The 18,116-nt window shown below is 47.0% G+C and overlaps 2 pseudogenes; both read right to left on the reverse strand.

Annotated features, from left to right (window-relative positions):
- The window catches only part of LOC132659081 (testis-specific Y-encoded protein 1-like), a 370,693-nt pseudogene extending 360,316 nt beyond the window's left edge, over positions 1 to 10,377 (reverse strand).
- Positions 10,378 to 14,639: 4,262 nt separating this feature from the next.
- LOC132659080 (testis-specific Y-encoded protein 1-like) lies at positions 14,640 to 16,851 on the reverse strand (annotated as a pseudogene).
- Positions 16,852 to 18,116: the final 1,265 nt, after the last annotated feature.

An 18,116-nucleotide genomic window follows, 5' to 3' on the forward strand; every position in this document is an offset into this window, starting at 1 on the left:
CAGCCTAAATTTCCACCAAAAAAAAAAAAAAAAAAAAAAACAAACAAAACAGAGAGAAAAAGGAAAATATAATAACATCAGGGCTTTTCTTCTTAGAATTAACTTCAGTCAGTTTTTGTGCCTGCAAATAAAAGCTAGTTAATAGTGAGTTGAGTTCTTTCGGGAGCTTCCTCTGTTTTTCTATTGATACCTCTATATTTTGTTCACACAATGACACTTTGTTTTCTTTACAAACATATTGAATATTTGTCAAGATTACTATTTTTTTATTGCCCTTTGTGAATTTTCCTGTCTGCTTTGCTTGTTCTTTCAGGTAAAATTTATTATTTTATTTTTGTTGCCAAAACATTGTAAGTAAAATTAGTATTTGTAGAAATAATTTTTTTAAAAAATTATTTCTGCTGTTTGTCTTTTTAAAAATAATATGGCATATTTTTATTTTTTAAAATAATCGTATTGTGTTGGCCAGTTCTAAACTTCTAAACAGTGATGTGTAAATGGGTTTTCTTCTGAGTACGATCAAAAGCAATGAGTATCTGGCTTAATAAATTTCCATTTCTGTTTTTAGATCTTGAAGAGAATTGTTTTATTGGATAGTTTACAACATTTGTTGAGACATTTCCTTTTCTTTCCTTCTCTCTTCCTTTCCTTTTCTTCCTTTTTTCCCTTGTCTCTCTTCCTCTTTCTTTCCTTCCCTTTCTTTCCCCAGGTTTTTGCTTGACTGGACCTTTCCTGAAACAAAAGTTATTCCACTCAGAGTTGAATATTATCCTTTCAGAATCCCATTTCGTTTCTCATTTCTAGTATTGGAATTAACCTCCTTGTCCCCTTATTAGATTTGCCACAGTTGTATCAATGTTTCTGATTTTCTTTTTCCAAGAAGCAGCTCTTCTTTTATTATCCCAACATTTTATTTTTGTTGTTTTCTATTTTTGTTTCAATTCATATATACTTTCTACACTCTTTAGGATTTTTTTTTTCTTTATAACCTTGTATTTTAGAAGCTTTCCTTACAATTTGTTTTTCTGTAAACATATTTGATTTACAATGTTGAATTTCAGATGTATATCAGAGTGATTTAGTTATGCAGATATGTATCTATTCTTTTGTAGGTTCTTTTCTTGACCTATCTTTATTTAGCAATTTTGTCTCAATCCCAAATATGTTTATGTATACATGTTTTTTTAATTAAAATTTCATTCTCTATGATTTTTGGCAAGTTGATTCCAAAGATTTCACTATTTTCAGGCAGAATGTTTTCATTTATAGTTTACTGAGAATTAAGTTTTCCTTGGAGCTCTGAGGGTATGTGTGTATATACACTGACATGTCTATGTATTCATCCTTTTCAGATTACTACATGTTTGAAGATATTTAAATGTATTTTAAAAGATATTTTCTCTGTTTATGGTAAAAACATGAAATGTTTTAATTCTAGAAATTTGTTCCCGCAAATGAATATAGTATAAAAAGTAAAGGTGTAAAACTATATTCCTTTGAGAATAATCCTTACTATCAGAAGTTGGAAATGTTAAAAAATTATTCATAACACTTACAAAAGGTGGTAAGAAAAACTTTATTCAAGGTAAGAGTACTACAGTGTGGTATTATAATATGGGAGAGAGATTGAGCTTATGTCTGACTCCAGCAGGGATGCAGCTGGGATTTAAAGCTAAGTAACAGGGTGTGCCCATGGGATTGCAAAGAGAGACTAGGAGACTGGAAAGCAATGGACAACAATAACAGAATGGGTGTCAGTGGATGGAAACTTATTAAGAGGACCATAAGGGTGAGGGTGGATTCTGGCTCAACTGAGAGGATCATTGCTGAGGCAAGGCAATGCTGATAAGATATTCAGGTGAGTGAAAAGATATTAGATCTGATACTGAGGGACGTCAGATCAAGGGTGGGGTGTGTTTTGTAAACTGAAGTAGCAGATTCTGGATTAGATTGGACTAGATGGACAGGCACCCCTGAATGAAGACATTGCCCAAAGTTGGCAGTGCATTAATGAACTACTGCTGTATAATAAATTACCCCAAACTAGCAGCTTAAGACAATATTATTTCATACTGCTGCTGAAAGTTGGGAATCCAGGAGTAATTCAGCTGAGTGTTCTGGCTCAGTGTCTCATGAGATTGCCATCCTCTGAAGCCGTGAAATGTGCTGATGGATTTCCTTCCAAGATGGCTTACTCACATAGCTGTTGAAACCAGTTTCCTTGCTGGCTGTTGAAGAAAGCCTCAGTTCTTTCACATGGACGTCTCTAAAGGGCTACCTGAGTGTTCTCAAGATAGACTAAGCTGGCTTCTAGAGTGAGTGCTCCAAGAGGATGAGCAAGGAGGCTGCAGTGCCTTTTATGACCTAGTCTCAGATGCTTCATTGTTCGTTTCTACAATATTCTAATATTAGAAGTGAGCCACTAAGTCCAGCACACATGTGAAGGGGAGAAGGAAGGAATTGTGGACATAATTTAACACCACGTGGTACACATATGACCGCAAATTGTTTACATGCTTGTATGTCCAAAATGCATTTTCCTGCCAATGCTTTCAAATAATTTATCCGTTATAGCATTACCTTGAAGCTCAGGACCTTATCATCTAAGTCAGGTCCAGATATGGATCAGGGTCCACTTGTACAGTTTCTCAGGTGTTCTGTTGCTCAGTAGTATGTTATTCTTTGCGACCCCAGGGACTTCAGCACTGCAGGCTTCCCTGTCCATCAACTCCAGGAGCTTGCTCAAACTCAAGTCCATTGAGTCGATGATGCTATTCAACAACCCCATCCTCTGCTGTCCCCTTCTCCTACCTTCATTTTTTTCCGCATCATGGTCTTTTCCAATGAGTCAGTTATTCGCATCAGGTAGCCCAAGTATTGGAGCTTCAGCTTCAACATCAGTCCTTCCAATGAATATGCAGGAGAGATTTACTTTAGGATTGAGTAGTTTGATCTCCTTGCAGTCCAAGTGCCTCTCAAGTCTTCTCCAACACATCAGTTCAAATTATACAAGTGTAGTTCCTCTAGACCTGAGGATCTGTGAACCAAAGAGATGAGTTAATCTGCTCACTTTCACAGCCAACATACAGTGGTGGGTCAGGCATAGATAACTTTCATAGACACTCCTGTTCCAGAAAGGGGAGGGGAGATGGGAGTCAATAGTAGCAGTTCTGAAATCCCATGGGTTCTTGTGGGCAGTCCTTTGATTAGTATTTAAGGCCTGGAAACTTCCTAGGCTTCAGTCTCTGATTTTTTATTTCTGCCCTCTGACATGATGCATTGCATGGAAGGTGGCTAGTGTTTGGTTACATGAAACAGTCTCCCTAGCCTGCTTCCTGCTTGTAGAAGGTAGAAGTCCAGAGCTCTTGTTTTGTACTATTGCTGGTCCTTTCAGTCTGAACTGAACTTAAATATGTTATCTTAAATACTTGGTGTGTCTCCTGATAATCTTACTGATGTTCATGGCAAAGAACCCCTACTCCAAAGCCACAGTCACACATGTCTTCATAATAAGGCCTACTCTGTCTTGGTTTTCTGCTGCGATAGCTGAGGGATAACACCCTGAACCTTGGTAGAAGTCTTATTGTGTGATTGAAATGATCTCTGAGTGACACCCCTAAACTCTTTGGAGCCTATTGGCCTGACTAAATAATGCCATGAGGCATCCCCTTCCAGCTTTCTGAGGCTTAACAAAGAATTTTACAGTCACACTCATCTTTAGAACACCTTTTTATATATTAAAAAAAATAATATGAAGAAGAAGTGGCCTATAGGTGGTGTAAAATGTTATATTTAGACCACCTAATCTCAATGCCCTGGATATGATCTTGCTTGAGAGTCATTAACTTTAACATCTTCTGTCACCTTAAAAGACTGGAAAATTCCCAAATCAGCAAGTTTTGTCTCCTGTTTTAATAGTCTTTATCTTAAACATTTTTTTTTTAAATTCCCTTCATGTTTTACTACAGGCAACAAGAAGAAACCAGGAAGCACATTTGGCTGTTTGGATGGAAATCCTCTTAGCTAGATAATTCAATTAATTAAGTACAGTTTGTCCTCCCAGCTCATTAGGTGCATTTTCTACTTTTCATAAGCTGCAGGTGTAGTGGACTTTCCTCTTCACACTCCCCAGGCTCTTTCCTCCTCCCTCTCCTTTATGCCAGACATCCTAGGTGCACCTCTGTGATTCCACTTAGAATGTGTTTGCTCAATGAGATAACCGGGATTGATTCCCTGGCATCAGTGCTTCTGCTGACCAGAGACTATGTGCCTTTCTCTAAGAACTTCAGGTTTTCGCTGCCCAACTTCCATCACCTGGCTAGGTCAGTTGCAATAGCTCATACTCACAAGTGTACTGGCAGAGATTTCTATGCACACATGTGCACAAACATACATGTGTACACAGTAACATTGCCGAGAGGAAACTTTTCCATATGCATATATGTACAAGCTTACTTTTCCAGGAATATGTATTTTGGTAAGCACTCAAGTTTCTACACGCACATGTGCACAAACATGTGCGTGTACACAGTAACACCCCTGAGATGAAACTTGTCCAGACGCAGAAGTACAAGCTTTGTTTTTCAGGAAAATGAATTTTGGTAAGCACTCAAATTTCTACATGCACATGTGCACAAACATGCGGGTGTACACAGTAACATCGCTGAGAGGAAATTTGTCCATATGCAGAATAACAAGCTTTCTTTTCTAGGAACATGAATTTTGGTAAGCACTCAAATTTCTACATGCACATGTACAAAAGCATGCGTGTGTACATAGTAACATCGCTGAGAGGAAACTTGTCCAGATGCAGAAGTACAAGCTTTCTTTTCCAGGAACATGAATTTTGGTAAGCACTCAAATATCTTCGTGCACATGTGCACAAACATGCGAGTGCACACAGTAACATTGCTGAGAGGAAGCTTGTCCATATGCACAAGTACAAGCTTTCTTTTCCAGGAACATGAATTTTGGTGAGCACTCAAATTTCTACGTGCACATATGCACAAAGGTACGCATGTACACAGTATCATCCCTGAGAGAAAAGTAGTCCATATGCAGAAGTACAAGCTTTCTTTTCCAGGAACATGAATTTTGGTAAGCACTCAAATTTCTATGTGCACATGTGCACACACATGCGCTTGTACACAGTAACATCACTGAGAGGAAACTAGTCCATATGCAGAAGTCCAAGCTTTGTTTTTCAAGAACATGAATTTTGGTAAGTACTCAAATTTCTACGCACACCTGTGCACAAACATGCGTTTGTACAGTAACATCCCTGAGAGGAAACTTGTCCAGATGCAGAAGTACAAGCTTTGTTTTTCAGGAAAATGAATTTTGGTAAGCACTCAAATTTCTACATGCACATGTGCACAAACATGTGCGTGTACACAGTAACATCCCTGAGAGGAAACTTGTCCAGATGCAGAAATACAAGCTTTGTTTTTCAGGAAAATGAATTTTGGTAAGCACTCAAATTTCTACATGCACATGTACAAAAACATGCGTGTGTACATAGTAACATCGCTGAGAGGAAACTTGTCCAGATGCAGAAGTATAAGCTTTCTTTTTCAGGAACATGAATTTTGTTAAGCACTCAAATTTCTATGCGCACATGTGCACAAACATGCGGGTGTACACAGTAACATCGCTGAGAGGAAACTTGTCCATATGCAGAATAACAAGCTTTCTTTTCTAGGAACATGAATTTTGGTAAGCACTCAAATTTCTACATGCACATGTACAAAAACATGCGTGTGTACATAGTAACATCGCTGAGAGGAAACTTGTCCAGATGCAGAAGTATAAGCTTTCTTTTTCAGGAACATGAATTTTGTTAAGCACTCAAATTTCTATGCGCACATGGGCACAAACATGTGCGTGTACACAGTAACATCGCTGAGAGGAAACTTGTCCATATGCAGAATAATAAGCTTTCTTTTCCAGGAACATGAATTTTGGTAGGCACTCAAATTTCTATGCGCACATGTGCACAAACATGCGCGTGTACACAGTAACATCACTGAGAGGAAACTTGTCCAGATGCAGAATAACAGGCTTTCTTTTTCAGGAACATGAATTTTGTTAAGCACTCAAATTTCTATGTGCACATGGGCACAAACATGTGCGTGTACACAGTAACATCCCTGAGAGGAAAGTAGTCCATATGTAGAAGTACAAGCTTTCTTTTTCAGGAACATGAATTTTGGTAAGCACTCAAATTTCTATGTACAAATGTGCACAAACATGAGCATGTACACAGTAACATCACTGAGCGGAGACTTGTCCATATGCAGAAGTACAAGCTTTCTTTTCCAGGAATATGAATTTTGGTAAGCACCCACATTTCTTTGTCTTGGTTGTTTTTTTCACTTGCTGATCGATCATGTCATGTTACACTTCTAACTCTGTGACTTATCCTCAAATGTTGCAAAATCTTGGCATTTGCTATTGACATGGACTGGCCTGCAGAGCAGCAGGCAGGGTTGGAAGTTCTTGCCATGAACAGCTGTATAACATGTGCCTGCCTTCTGCATTCTCCCATCACCTTGGACAGGTTCACAGTACCAGTTACGTTGGCCTAATCCATTGCCTGTGCATTCCTTCAGGGGACCAGAAAACAAGGACCTCTGAGCTCAGCTGACTTGAAAAACTACTTTCTCAGTGTCCACCTATCTAGGTCATTCTTGTCAGTGTTGTGCCTCTCTTGCTAGCCTACCACCGTTTACAGCCCACAACATTCTGAATGAGGCCCCCTGTTCTTCCTATCTGTATAGCTTTCTGTGTGCACAATCAAGCTGTGCCCCCATGTGCTATCTCCATGTAGCAAGAAAAGACCAGAAACGCCTGAGCCTCCAAAAGGCCCCAGAGACTGTGATAGGTCTGGGTCTAGTCGAAGGTTGTGAAGAAGGTGCACATGAATACAGGGTCTCTTCCGATACAAAGAATGGAACCTGAGGCCATAAAAGTAAGGTGGCATCCCTACACGTCTTCCTTTCTGTTTAACACTACCCATGCACATGGCATCCCCAAAGAGATGATGCCCTGGGAAACCTGCAGTTTCTGGGCCCAGAGCTAATGCCTCCCATGGACAGAAAGCAGCGTTACTATCTGAAATGGGGCAAGAGGGCTTGAACCACCCATGCCTCACTGATTTGCTAAATGCCAAGGCTCTCTTTCAGCTGCTCTCATTAGGCCCAGGTAGGACTCCCTACAGTCACACATCCCTGCTTCCCTACACAGCACCCGTGCCAAGGAAGCCAGTGCCTGGTTGGGCCCAGGGACATCCAAGACGGTCACCTGGAAGGCAGCATCCCTCTGAGTGTCACCTGGGTGCAGATCCCCTACAGCACAATCAGAGATTCTGCTCCAGGAAACTACCAGAATCCTCCCTCAGGTGCACACATGCGCCTTTGCCCTTCAGGCCCCCAAAGCCAGGGGAAGACCCCAAAGAAAAGAAGGAACTCATGTCAGAACTTTCAGCATGGACCATGGGATATCTTTGGTAGGACCACTATTGCCTAGACTCTGGACCCTGAAAACCAGCAAGCCCTGTACTGCCCCCAGGGACTTCTCTGTCTCCCTCTCTCCTGAGGTCCCTTAGGACATGCAGTTAACCCACCGCCCTTGCCTTTTCTCTGTTCCCTCCCTCACAGGCATATCCTGGCAGAAGGTCACACAGGTAAACCCACTTGTACTTTCCTCACCTTTTGACACTGCCAGGGAGGCAAGCTGGAAGTGCCTGGAGATATGCCACACTTAAACAGCATGTCTCTCCTAGGATGCCTGTGGTTTTGCAGATACAGTTTACTTTAGCAAGTCTCATTTTTTTTTGTCACATCGTGCCAGTGTGTGCCACCCTCAGGGAGGGCATGTGCTGGCTGCTGGGCTGATCTGGGGCAGCGCTGGCCCAGGACCTTCCCAGCTGTCCTATTCACATGTGTGTGGAACAAGTCTCCAGTGCAGCAGGCAATCTATGACTCTTTCTCCTTCAGGTCTCTGCGCATCTTGGCAGGACCTTAGCCTCACCATCCCAGGTATTGCCATAGCCATGTCCAACATTTCCACAGGCCAGCCCATGGCCCCACACACTGAGGGCTCAATAGGCAGTGCTTTCAAAGCCCCACCCCACGTGATTTGCTCTGTGTGAATCCTTAGACCATGAGACATCTCTTCACGGTCCAAACACACACAACAACACGTTAGAACTGATGAGCGTGTTTTGTATCTGGTCTAATCGCAGATATCTGGAGCCACAGTCTGGAGTTATCACTGGCCATCCTTTCCTCGTTCCCATCCTGGACAGGATCAATGCAGAGATACGGCGACAAACCACCTTCAGCCTGGTCACCACATGTCTCCTCTTATGGTTGCTCAGCACCTCCTCTCCTGCTGCCTTCATTTCTGCCTCTGCCCTGGGCCAGACACACACACACACACACACACACACACACATACACAACCAGCATAAATAAGCACGTGTGTATACACACACATGCTCAGCACGGGAACACAAATGCAAACAGTGAACATAGGTGTTTCAGGAGGTGAAGACGACCCAGTCCAGCAGTGTCGGAGGTGGCGACAGTAGTCCCCATGTCCTGCCCATGGGGTTCCCTGTTCACCTTCTCCATGAACTCTTCCATGTTTTCCCAAGGCAGCCTGAAGCCGCTTCCAGCGCAGCATGTTTGGTGGTTGTGAGATGCTGAGTCGTGAATGTGGAAATTCACAGAAGATCCCAAAGTCAGCACACAGGTGCACTGGGAACCCGGAGAGGACAGCTTTTCAATGATAGGCCTTCCCAGGGTAAGGGGTGGCAGTGAAGTGCCCAGGCAGTCTCAAACTCAGTGAGCAGCAGGAGGCCAGGGGATGGAAGGACCCACGAAGGGTGATTCTGAAAAAGATACTTAATACACACTGTCTCTAGTAGTATCACCTGGACTCTGGTGCTGCCACCTCAGCTGATTTGATGGAGACTTGCTTCACTCACGGACACACCAAATCCCCAAATAGACAGTCTCAGGAGGCCACCTGCTACATGCACGACCCAAATTCAGGTTCCACAGCCAGCTTGCATGAGGCTGAGCATCCCCATTTGGGAAAGGACAGTGTCCCTGTAGTATCACATGACTGTCCCTTCAGGGCCCACCTTCAGACCCCATCTCCACATATGTTTCTGTCAGTTACTCTCACGGAAGAAGATTCCTGCCCAGGGTACTACTTCAGGGGGTCATCCCACACATCTTCGCCGACAATCTGCTGGCAGTACGAGCAAGGTGAGCCAGCAGCCAAGAATCCCAAAATGAATTGCTAACTGTGTTCAGGCCCAAAGCGACCACACCTCAGCAATCCTGTTCGATTCTGAGCAGTTGTGACCTGACAACCAGCCGAGAAAGTTAAGGCTCCTAGTTTCCATGCTGCAGCTGGATGCTCCCCGTTCAAATTTCCAGAACCAGTGGACAGGAGTGGAACAACGTGCCCTATACCCTACAGAGAGACAGGGGAGATGGGTGTGGATCCCCCAGGTGGACAATCCACAATCTTGCACACCCACACTCATTACCCCAGGAAGCATGTTTTATAAGCAATGTCAAGGTAATTCTACTTAGTGGTCACTGTGTTCAAGAAGTAGGGGGGTCCTGAAAGTATCAACTTGCAGTGGGACGATGGATGGCTCCGCAACAGCACCTTCCAGGATAGGGAGGAGGGAAAAGATTCCTGCACCTCCTCCTCTTCCTGAGCAGCAGACTTCAAAGAGCAGCAGAAAGGATACAGCTATAGCCCAGAAGCAAGGGATGCCCCAGATGATGGCGCTCCCACAAGCCAAGTCAGGCTTCCTCCTCTGATGATTCCTGCACATGAACTGGAAGTAGGCCCTGCTGTTTTTCTTATGCTCAGAGCTCAGTTCCACCTGCAGGGCAGCCAGTGCCTGCAGTGCATCTTGCCCTGCAAGCTCAGTAGTGCTCCCGGGCCTTTCCTGGCCCTGCTCCTCCACCATCTTCTCAGCTCCTGGGAGAACCCCTATTGCTGCTCCTCATCTGCCACAACATCCACCTCCTCCACGTCTTCTGCAAGCAGCTAGCACAACCACCCAATCCCCACCATGTCTGCATCCACCAGGGGCTCACCGTTGTCCACTGCCTCCACCCTGCATAGGGTGGCTCTTTTGCCTGGAATGGCAACTTGTGGCTGTAAGGTCCCCGCCTCGGAAACATTAGGATGGCAGGCCGCCAACACTAGCGCCCTGAAACCCTGGCTCACAGCTAGGAAGGTCTGGGGTCCCAGGATGCTCCTGCATTCCTCTGACTGCCTTTCACACTCCTCTTAGCCCTGGTCGTGACCCCAGGCTGGGGCAGATGTGAAGGGATGGAACATAATAGCACAACAAGTGGTGTTCAAATGTGGGTCAGGCTTCAGTAATCCTGTGGGACCCACTAGCTCTTTGGGGGCAGGGAGTGAGGGGGATGGTAGGGAAGTGGGGGCTGGTGTGTATCCGGTGGCCTAAGGCTGAAGAAAGGGGTGGCAGAGAACGCAGGACAATGTGAACGGGCCCTGGGGAAATCCGCTGAATAGGCGGATCCCTAGGCTGTGAGCCATGCATAGGCTGCTGGCCCAAATCTAGTCCAATGGCCGAGAGCGTGGTGGGCGGCACCCTTCTGGACACGCACCTCAAACGTAGGGAATCTTCCACAGTTCCTGGGCTACAGCGCACCCGCATGGCATATACCGCTCCAGGAAGGTAGTGGGTTTTGCATCTGCTGATACTCCAGGCGCTGTCATTGACCAGGCCCTGGAAATTCCAATGATGGTTTCCTGTTCCGCAATCTGAACAGCACACTCGTCTGTCCCTCAGGACCCTCAATAACTGAGAACTCTCCCTGAGTATCCAAAGGATAAGCAGGGGCTCCACGTGGCTGGATACTTTTCTTCATGGGACAGAGAACCTGTTGTTTGGATGCTAGGGGAGAAGCGAAAATCCCCACTGTTTGCTACAGTTGATCTCCACTGTTCAGGGACACCAGAGCCTTAGGGTACAGAGCTGGCTCTGTGTCTCTTCATCTCTGCTTCTGGCATAGCACTGTTTTGGGCAATCCTTCCATGTGTGTACCAAGGGCTGGTATCTGTTTGGCTCCATCTCTCTAAGTGGTGCTGTTGCTGTCTGCCACTCTCTGGACACCAGTGCTCATACAAGAAGTTTATCTGAGAAGTTTACATGAGAAGGCAATCCTTTCTCCTCCTTAATGAGTTGCACCCACAGGCGATCAGACTTTGTTAGTCCACACATTTGGAGAGTGCTTTCTCAAACTTGAAAGTCAACAATGGGAGGTCACTGCTGAACTGCAGAAGGTGCTGTGCAACCCTCCCTCCCTCGCTGGACAGACATGAATAGTGCAAAGGCTTCATGTGGCTTGGCCACACTTGGCACAGATGGAGAAATGGGGCATGGCCTGGGGCCTGAGGGAACTCCCTGAACATTATTTGAATACCTGCCAGGGAGATGGTAAGGACAGCTCCCCATTAAGTTCCATGACACACTGGTGCCAGAAACATGCACGGCTGCCAATTTACCCTATTGAGGCCCTTTCAAAGTGATTCTGTTCTCCATGTGAGAACACATTCCAACCTTCCCTGTCACCCAAGCCTATGGGGCTGGGAGCAGTAAGAGGATCAACCTAAGCCATCCGTTCTATAGTCCTGATACCCAATATATGTGTTCTGCAAAGAGTACAAAGAGTGATGATTCAAAATGGAAGATTGCAGGTAGCTGCAGTTCTGGTCCATCACTGAAACCACACAAAAAAGGCAAGGGTTGCTCATGCTCATGGTAAGGTCAGGGAAAGTATGCCTGGCAAATGGGAAGGATGGAAAAGCCCTTGTATCTGGGTGTTCAAGGGACTGTGGGGTCACCCACCATGGCTTCTGTGTCTGGGATTACAGCCTGTTCTGTGTCTCAGATCTTTTGCACTCTCACTGGTCGCCCCCAGGCACTTTCCTCCGGCCTCTCCTTTCTGCCAGGCATCCTTCCTGTACCAGTGTGATTCCACTCAGAACTTGCTCACTCAGTGAGATAACGGGGATCAGTAAGTACCCTGGCTTCAGTGCTTCTGCTAGCTAGAGTCTACATAGCTTTCCCTATGGCTTTCATGTTTTGGCTATTCAACTTCCTTCACCTGGTTAGGTCAGTTCTGACAGCTCATACTCATAAACGTACTGGCAGGTGCATCTGCACGCACATGTGTGAACACACTAACGTCCCTGAGAGGAAACTTGCACATATGCAGAAGTAAAAGCTTTCTTCCCCAGGAACATGACTTTCGGTAAGCACCTGATTTTCTTTGTCTTGGCAATTTTCTTTCACTTGCTCATCAATCATGTCAGATTGCATTTCTAACTCTGTGACAGCAACAAGAGTGCTTGAACCACCCATGCCTCCCTGATTTACTAAATGCCAAGACTCCCTTTCAGTTGCTGTCATTAGGGCCAGGTAGGACTTCATACAATCAGCTATACCTGCTTGCCCACACACCTGAAGTGCCAATGAAGCCTGTCATTGGTTGGGCCCAAAGACATCTAAGACAGTCACTGGGAAGGCAGGGTCCTCTGAGTGTCACCTGGTGCAGATCCTCTATGTAAAAATCAGATAATCTGCTCCAGAAAGACTGCCAGAATCCTCCCTCAGGTGCAGCCATGCACCTTTGCCCATCTAGACCCCACAGCCAAGGGAATGACCCCAGAGGAGAGAAGGAATTCATGTCAGGACTTTCAGCATGAGCCATGGGCTGGTTATCTTTGGCAGGACTGCTATTGCCTAGACCCTGACCCTGAAAACCAGCAAGCTTCAAATTGACCCCAGGGGCTACCCTGTCTCCCACTCTCCAGAGGTCCCTTGGGACATGCAATAAGCCCACCATTATTGCTTCCTACCTGTTCCCTCCCTCACAGGCACATCCTGTCCACATATGGACACCTACCCCTGCAGTTTCTTTGCCTACCTGCACTGCCAGGGAGGCTGGAAGTGCCTGGAGGCATGCCACATTCACACCCTGTCTCTCCAAGGATGCCTGTGGTGTTTCATGGACAGCCTACCTTAGCTCATCTTGTGTTTTGCATCCCATAATGTGAGTGTGTGCCACCCCCATGGAAAGAGTGTGCTGGCTGATGGGCTGATCCTGGGCAGCACAGGCCCAGGACCTTCCTGATTCTCCTCACGTGTGTGGAACAAGACTTCAGTGTAGCAGACAATCTGTGCCTCTTTCTCCTTTGGGCTTCTGCCCTTCTCTGCAGGACCTTATCCTCCTCACATCCCAGTCCTGCTGTAGCCATGTCCACATTTCCATGGAATGGCCCATGTGTCCACAGACTGAGGGCTCCACAGCCAGTGGTTTCAAAGACCCACCCCATCTGATTTGTCCTGGGTGAATCCTCAGACCATGCACCCCCTCTTCCTGGTCCAAACACACACAGCAACAAGGTAGAAATGGTGAGTGTGTTTTTATATTTGGTCTAATTACAGATCTCTGCAGCCATGGTCCGGAGTTACCACTGGCTGTCCTTTCCTCATTCACATCCTGGACAGGGTCACTGCAGACATATGGCAAACAACCACCCTTACAATGGGGACATCTCCTGCTTCCTCTTATGATTGCTCAGCACCTCCTTTCTTTCACCTTCATCGCTGCGTCTGCCCTAGGCCTAACACAAACACACATACACACACACACACGCTCACAAACATGTTTGAAGCAAGCACATGTGTGTATACACACACATGCTCAGCATGGGGGAACAAACCCAAACAGGAAACACAAGTGTTTCAGGAGCCTGTGTTTCCTGTTTGTGTTTGTGTCCCTGTGCAGACCATGTGTTTGTATATATGCCTGTGTTTGTGTTGGCTGTGTTTGTCTGTGTGTGTGCGTGTGCATGTGTCTGGCCCAAGGAAGACGTAGATATGAAGGTGACAGGGAGGTACTGAGCAACCCTAAGAGGAAGCACGAGGCGTCCCCAGTCTAAGAGCGGTTGGTCGCTGCAATGTCGGAGATGGAGTCAGTAGGCACCATGTCCTATCCTTCTGGCTTCCTGTCCACCTCCTCCCTGAGCTCTTCCATATTTTCCCAAGGTAGCCTGAAGCCTCTTCCAATGCAACATGTGTGGTTGTGCTGAGCCACCGAGTGGTGGATGTGGAAATCCACAGAAGATCCCAAAGTCAGCACACAGGTGCACTGGGACACCGGAGAGGACGCCCTTGCAATGATAGGCCTTCCCAGGGTAAGGGGTGGGAGTGTAAGGTGCAGGCAATCTCAAACTCAGTGAGCAACAGGAGGCCAGGGGATGGCAGGACCCATGGAAGGATGATTCTGACAAAGAAACTTAATTCACCCTGCCTCTAGTAGTATCACCTAGGACTCTCACTCTGCAACCACAACTGATTTGAGGGGACTTGCTTCACTCACGGACACACTGAATCCCTAAGCCCCAGTCTCAGCAGGCCACTTGCTACATGCATGGCCCAAATTCAGACTCTGCAGCCAGCTTGCATGAGACTGAGCATCCCCATTTGGGAAAGGACAGTGCCCTGACTAGTACACGGCTCTCCCTTCATGGCCCACCTCCAGACCCCTTCACCACATGTGTTTCTGTCAGTTACCTCTCATGGAAGAATCTTCCCTCCTGGGATAGTCCTTCAGGGGATCATCCCACTAATATTCGCTGATGATCTGCTGGCAACACCTTGCTGCTGAGCAAGGTCAGTCCTGGGCTGACCAGGATCTGAACCCTCACGTGAGCAGCCAAGGACTCTGACAACAATCATCAAATGTATGCAGAACCAAAGCAACCCCACCACAGCAATCCTGTTTGATTCTGGGCAGTTGGGGCCTGACAACCAGTTGAGAAAGTTAAGGCTCCTGGTGTCCAGCCTGCAGCTGGTGCTCCCTGTTCAAAGTCCCAGAACAAATGGGCTGGAGTGGAGTGATGTCCCCTATACCCTGCAGAAAGACAGGGGAGATGAGTGTGGATCCCACAGGTTAATCATCCATACCCCTGCACACCCACAATCATCATTCCCCGACTCATGTTTTACCAGTGATGTCAAGGTAATACTCCTTAATAATCATTGTTTTCAAGAAGTAGGGGTGGTCCCAAAAGGAAAAGATCAGCTTGCTGCATGACCGTGGATGGCTCGCACCTGTACATGCTATGATAGAGTAGAGGGAAAAGGTGCAAGCTTCTAGGGTCCTCAGCTTGCCTCCCAGGCAGGCATTAACAGCTTCCATGAAGCCTCTCCAAACTCTCACAGTGTAGGAACATGGATAACATGATGCTCCCACACCACACCAAATCCCATACCCACCTGTCCTCAGTCTCCCTCACTGACATTCAAGTCGATCATGTAGCTAAGAAAGTCTTTATCTTGGTTGCTGATCATGACAGAAACTTGAGGGTGGTTCATAATCTGCTTGAGGTCAAGGAGCCATTTATGCCACGTGTTGGGCCAAGAAGAGTCAGGAGCATCAGCTCTAGTCTGGGGTGGAAGAAGGACATGGGAACAGGCATCTTCAAGGATGCTGAGCACTTTCACTTACCCAGCCACTACTGATGTGCTCAGGCCTTGCCATACCATCAAACAAGCTCATGGCTCTGTGTTCCTTGTGGTGTTCTGCATCTGAGGTGGTCTGCATTCCCCAAGCAGGGGCTGTTTCTGATAGCTATTATTTCCCAGACCTGTGTATGCTGGGTAGTGGCATGTCACTACTTACATGGTAGGACTTACAGTCATTATGACAAACTGTGTCTGAATGTATAGGGGTTGGTGTTGGCTAGTGTATGTGTACGTATGTTGTGTGGGATTTTGTGTGTGTGTGTGTGTGTGTGTGTATGTGTGTGTGTGACTCCCATATCTCAGTTATTTTCGGGATCATTGACCTTTACAACAATAACTGTCAGCTAAGGCTGCTCTGGTGTACTGTCTCTGGTGATTTCTGACTTAAAAGCTGTTCCTCCTCAGATGGAGGCCTGAAGTAGACACACAAAGTCATGGCTGCAACACTTACAGATGTGGCCCTGCTTGGACTCTATTCAGCTGTGCCTTTGGAGCCTGCCAATTGCCCAGTACCACACTTCCTTCAGGGTCCACCAGCACCCATTCTGAGCCCTCTCCTCCACCCCTCCTCCTGCTCCTGCCTCTGCACCTCCCCCTCCTCCTGAGCAGCAGACCCCAAGGAGCAGCAGAAAGGATACCATTTTGGCCCAGAAGTCAGGGATGCCCTGGATGATGGCATTCTTCTGAGCCAAGTCACGCTTTCTCCTGTGATGGCTCTTGCACATGAACCAAACATAGGCCCTGAGGTTTTTCTCAAGCTCAGAGCTCAGTTCCACTTGTGGGGTGGCCAACGCCTGCAGCACATCTAGCGCTGGAAGCTCACTCGGGCCTCCAGGCCTTTCCTGGCTCTGCTCCTCCACTGTCTTCTCCTCCAGCTCCTGGGAGGATCCCTGTTGCTGCTCCTCATCCGCCACAACCTCCACATCCTCAATAATGTCCTCTGCAAGCAGCTGGAAACCCCATCCGGTACCTGCCACGACTGCGTCCAACTGGGTCTCGCCATCCTCTCCTGCCTCCACCTTGAAGAGGGTGGCATGTTCTCCTGGTGTGACCACTGGTGGCTGCAACATCCCAGCCATGCACAGCATCACCAGGACAGGCCATGGGGCCCCATCCCCCTGAGCATCCGGGATCACAACTAAGAAGGTCCAGGGTCCCAGGATGCTCCCACATTCCTCTAACTGCCTCTCACACTCCTCTTGGCTCTGGCCATGACCCCAGGCTGGGTCAGATGCGGAGGGACAGGACATAATAGCACCACAGCAAGTGGTGTGCAATGGTGGCCCAGGGTGCAGTAATCCTTTGGGACCCACTAGCACTTTTGCTGTGGGGAGTGTGCGGCATGGTTGGGAGACTATGGCTGGTGTGTACATGTGGGGTGGCCTGAGACTATAGAAAGGGGTGAACGGGCCCTGAGACATCAGCCAAACAGGTGGGGCCCTAGGTTGTGAGCCAGGCACAGGCAGCTGAACCAAATCTATGACAATGGCCGAGAATGTAATGGATGGCCTGCTATGGACATGCCCCTAGAACGGAGGGCATCTGGGAGGACAGTTCCTGGGCTCCAGCTCCACCACATGGCCAGATTCTGCTCCATGGAGCAAGTGGGTTTTTCATCTGCCACTACCTCAGGCACTATCATTGATCTGGATCTGGAAATTTCAACCACGGGTTCCTGCTCTTCAATCTGAATAGCACACTCCTATGTCCCACAGGACCTTCAATAATTGGGAACTCTCCCTGAGTATTCAAAGGATATACAGGGGTGTCAAGTGGCTGGATACTTTTCTCCATGGGACAGAGAGGCTGTTGCTGGCCAGATGATAGGGGAGTAGGGAAAAACCCCACTGTTTGTAATGTTGATCTCCATTGTTCAGGGACACCAGGACCTTAAAGTACAGTGCTCTCTCTGTGTCTCTTTATCTCTGCTTTTGGCATAGCACTGTTTTGGGCAATCCTTCTTTGTGTGTACAGGGCTGGTGGCTGTGTGTCTCCGACTCTTTAAGTGGTGCTGTTGCCGTTTGCCACTGTATGGACACCAGCACTCATAGAGAAGCTTATCCTTGACGTGAAAGCAAGCCCTTCTCCTCCTGAGTGAATTGCACCAATGGGAGGTCAGACATTTTTAGTCCATAGGTTTGGAGAGTGCTTTCTCAAACTTGAGAGCCAACAGTGGGTGGCCACTGCTGAACCACAGAAGGGGTCAGGTAACTCTTCCCTCCCTCACTGGACAGACGTGAACCTGCACAGGCCGGAAGTGGCTTGGCCACACTTTTCACACAGGGAAAAATGGGGTATGCTCTGCTGGCATCAGGAAGCTCCCTGAACCTTGTTCAAACACCTGCCAGTGAGTCACTAAGGACAACACCCCGTTAAGTTCCATGACTCACTGGTGCAGGAGACATGCACAATTGCCCATTTATCCTATCAAGGCCCTTTCAAAGTGGTTCTGTTCTCCATGTGAGAGCATGTACCAACCTGCCCAGTTACCCAATCCTGTGGGGCCAGGAGCAGC

Source organism: Ovis aries, chromosome Y (assembly GCF_016772045.2).
Source record: "Ovis aries strain OAR_USU_Benz2616 breed Rambouillet chromosome Y, ARS-UI_Ramb_v3.0, whole genome shotgun sequence".
Lineage (NCBI taxonomy): Eukaryota > Metazoa > Chordata > Mammalia > Artiodactyla > Bovidae > Ovis > Ovis aries.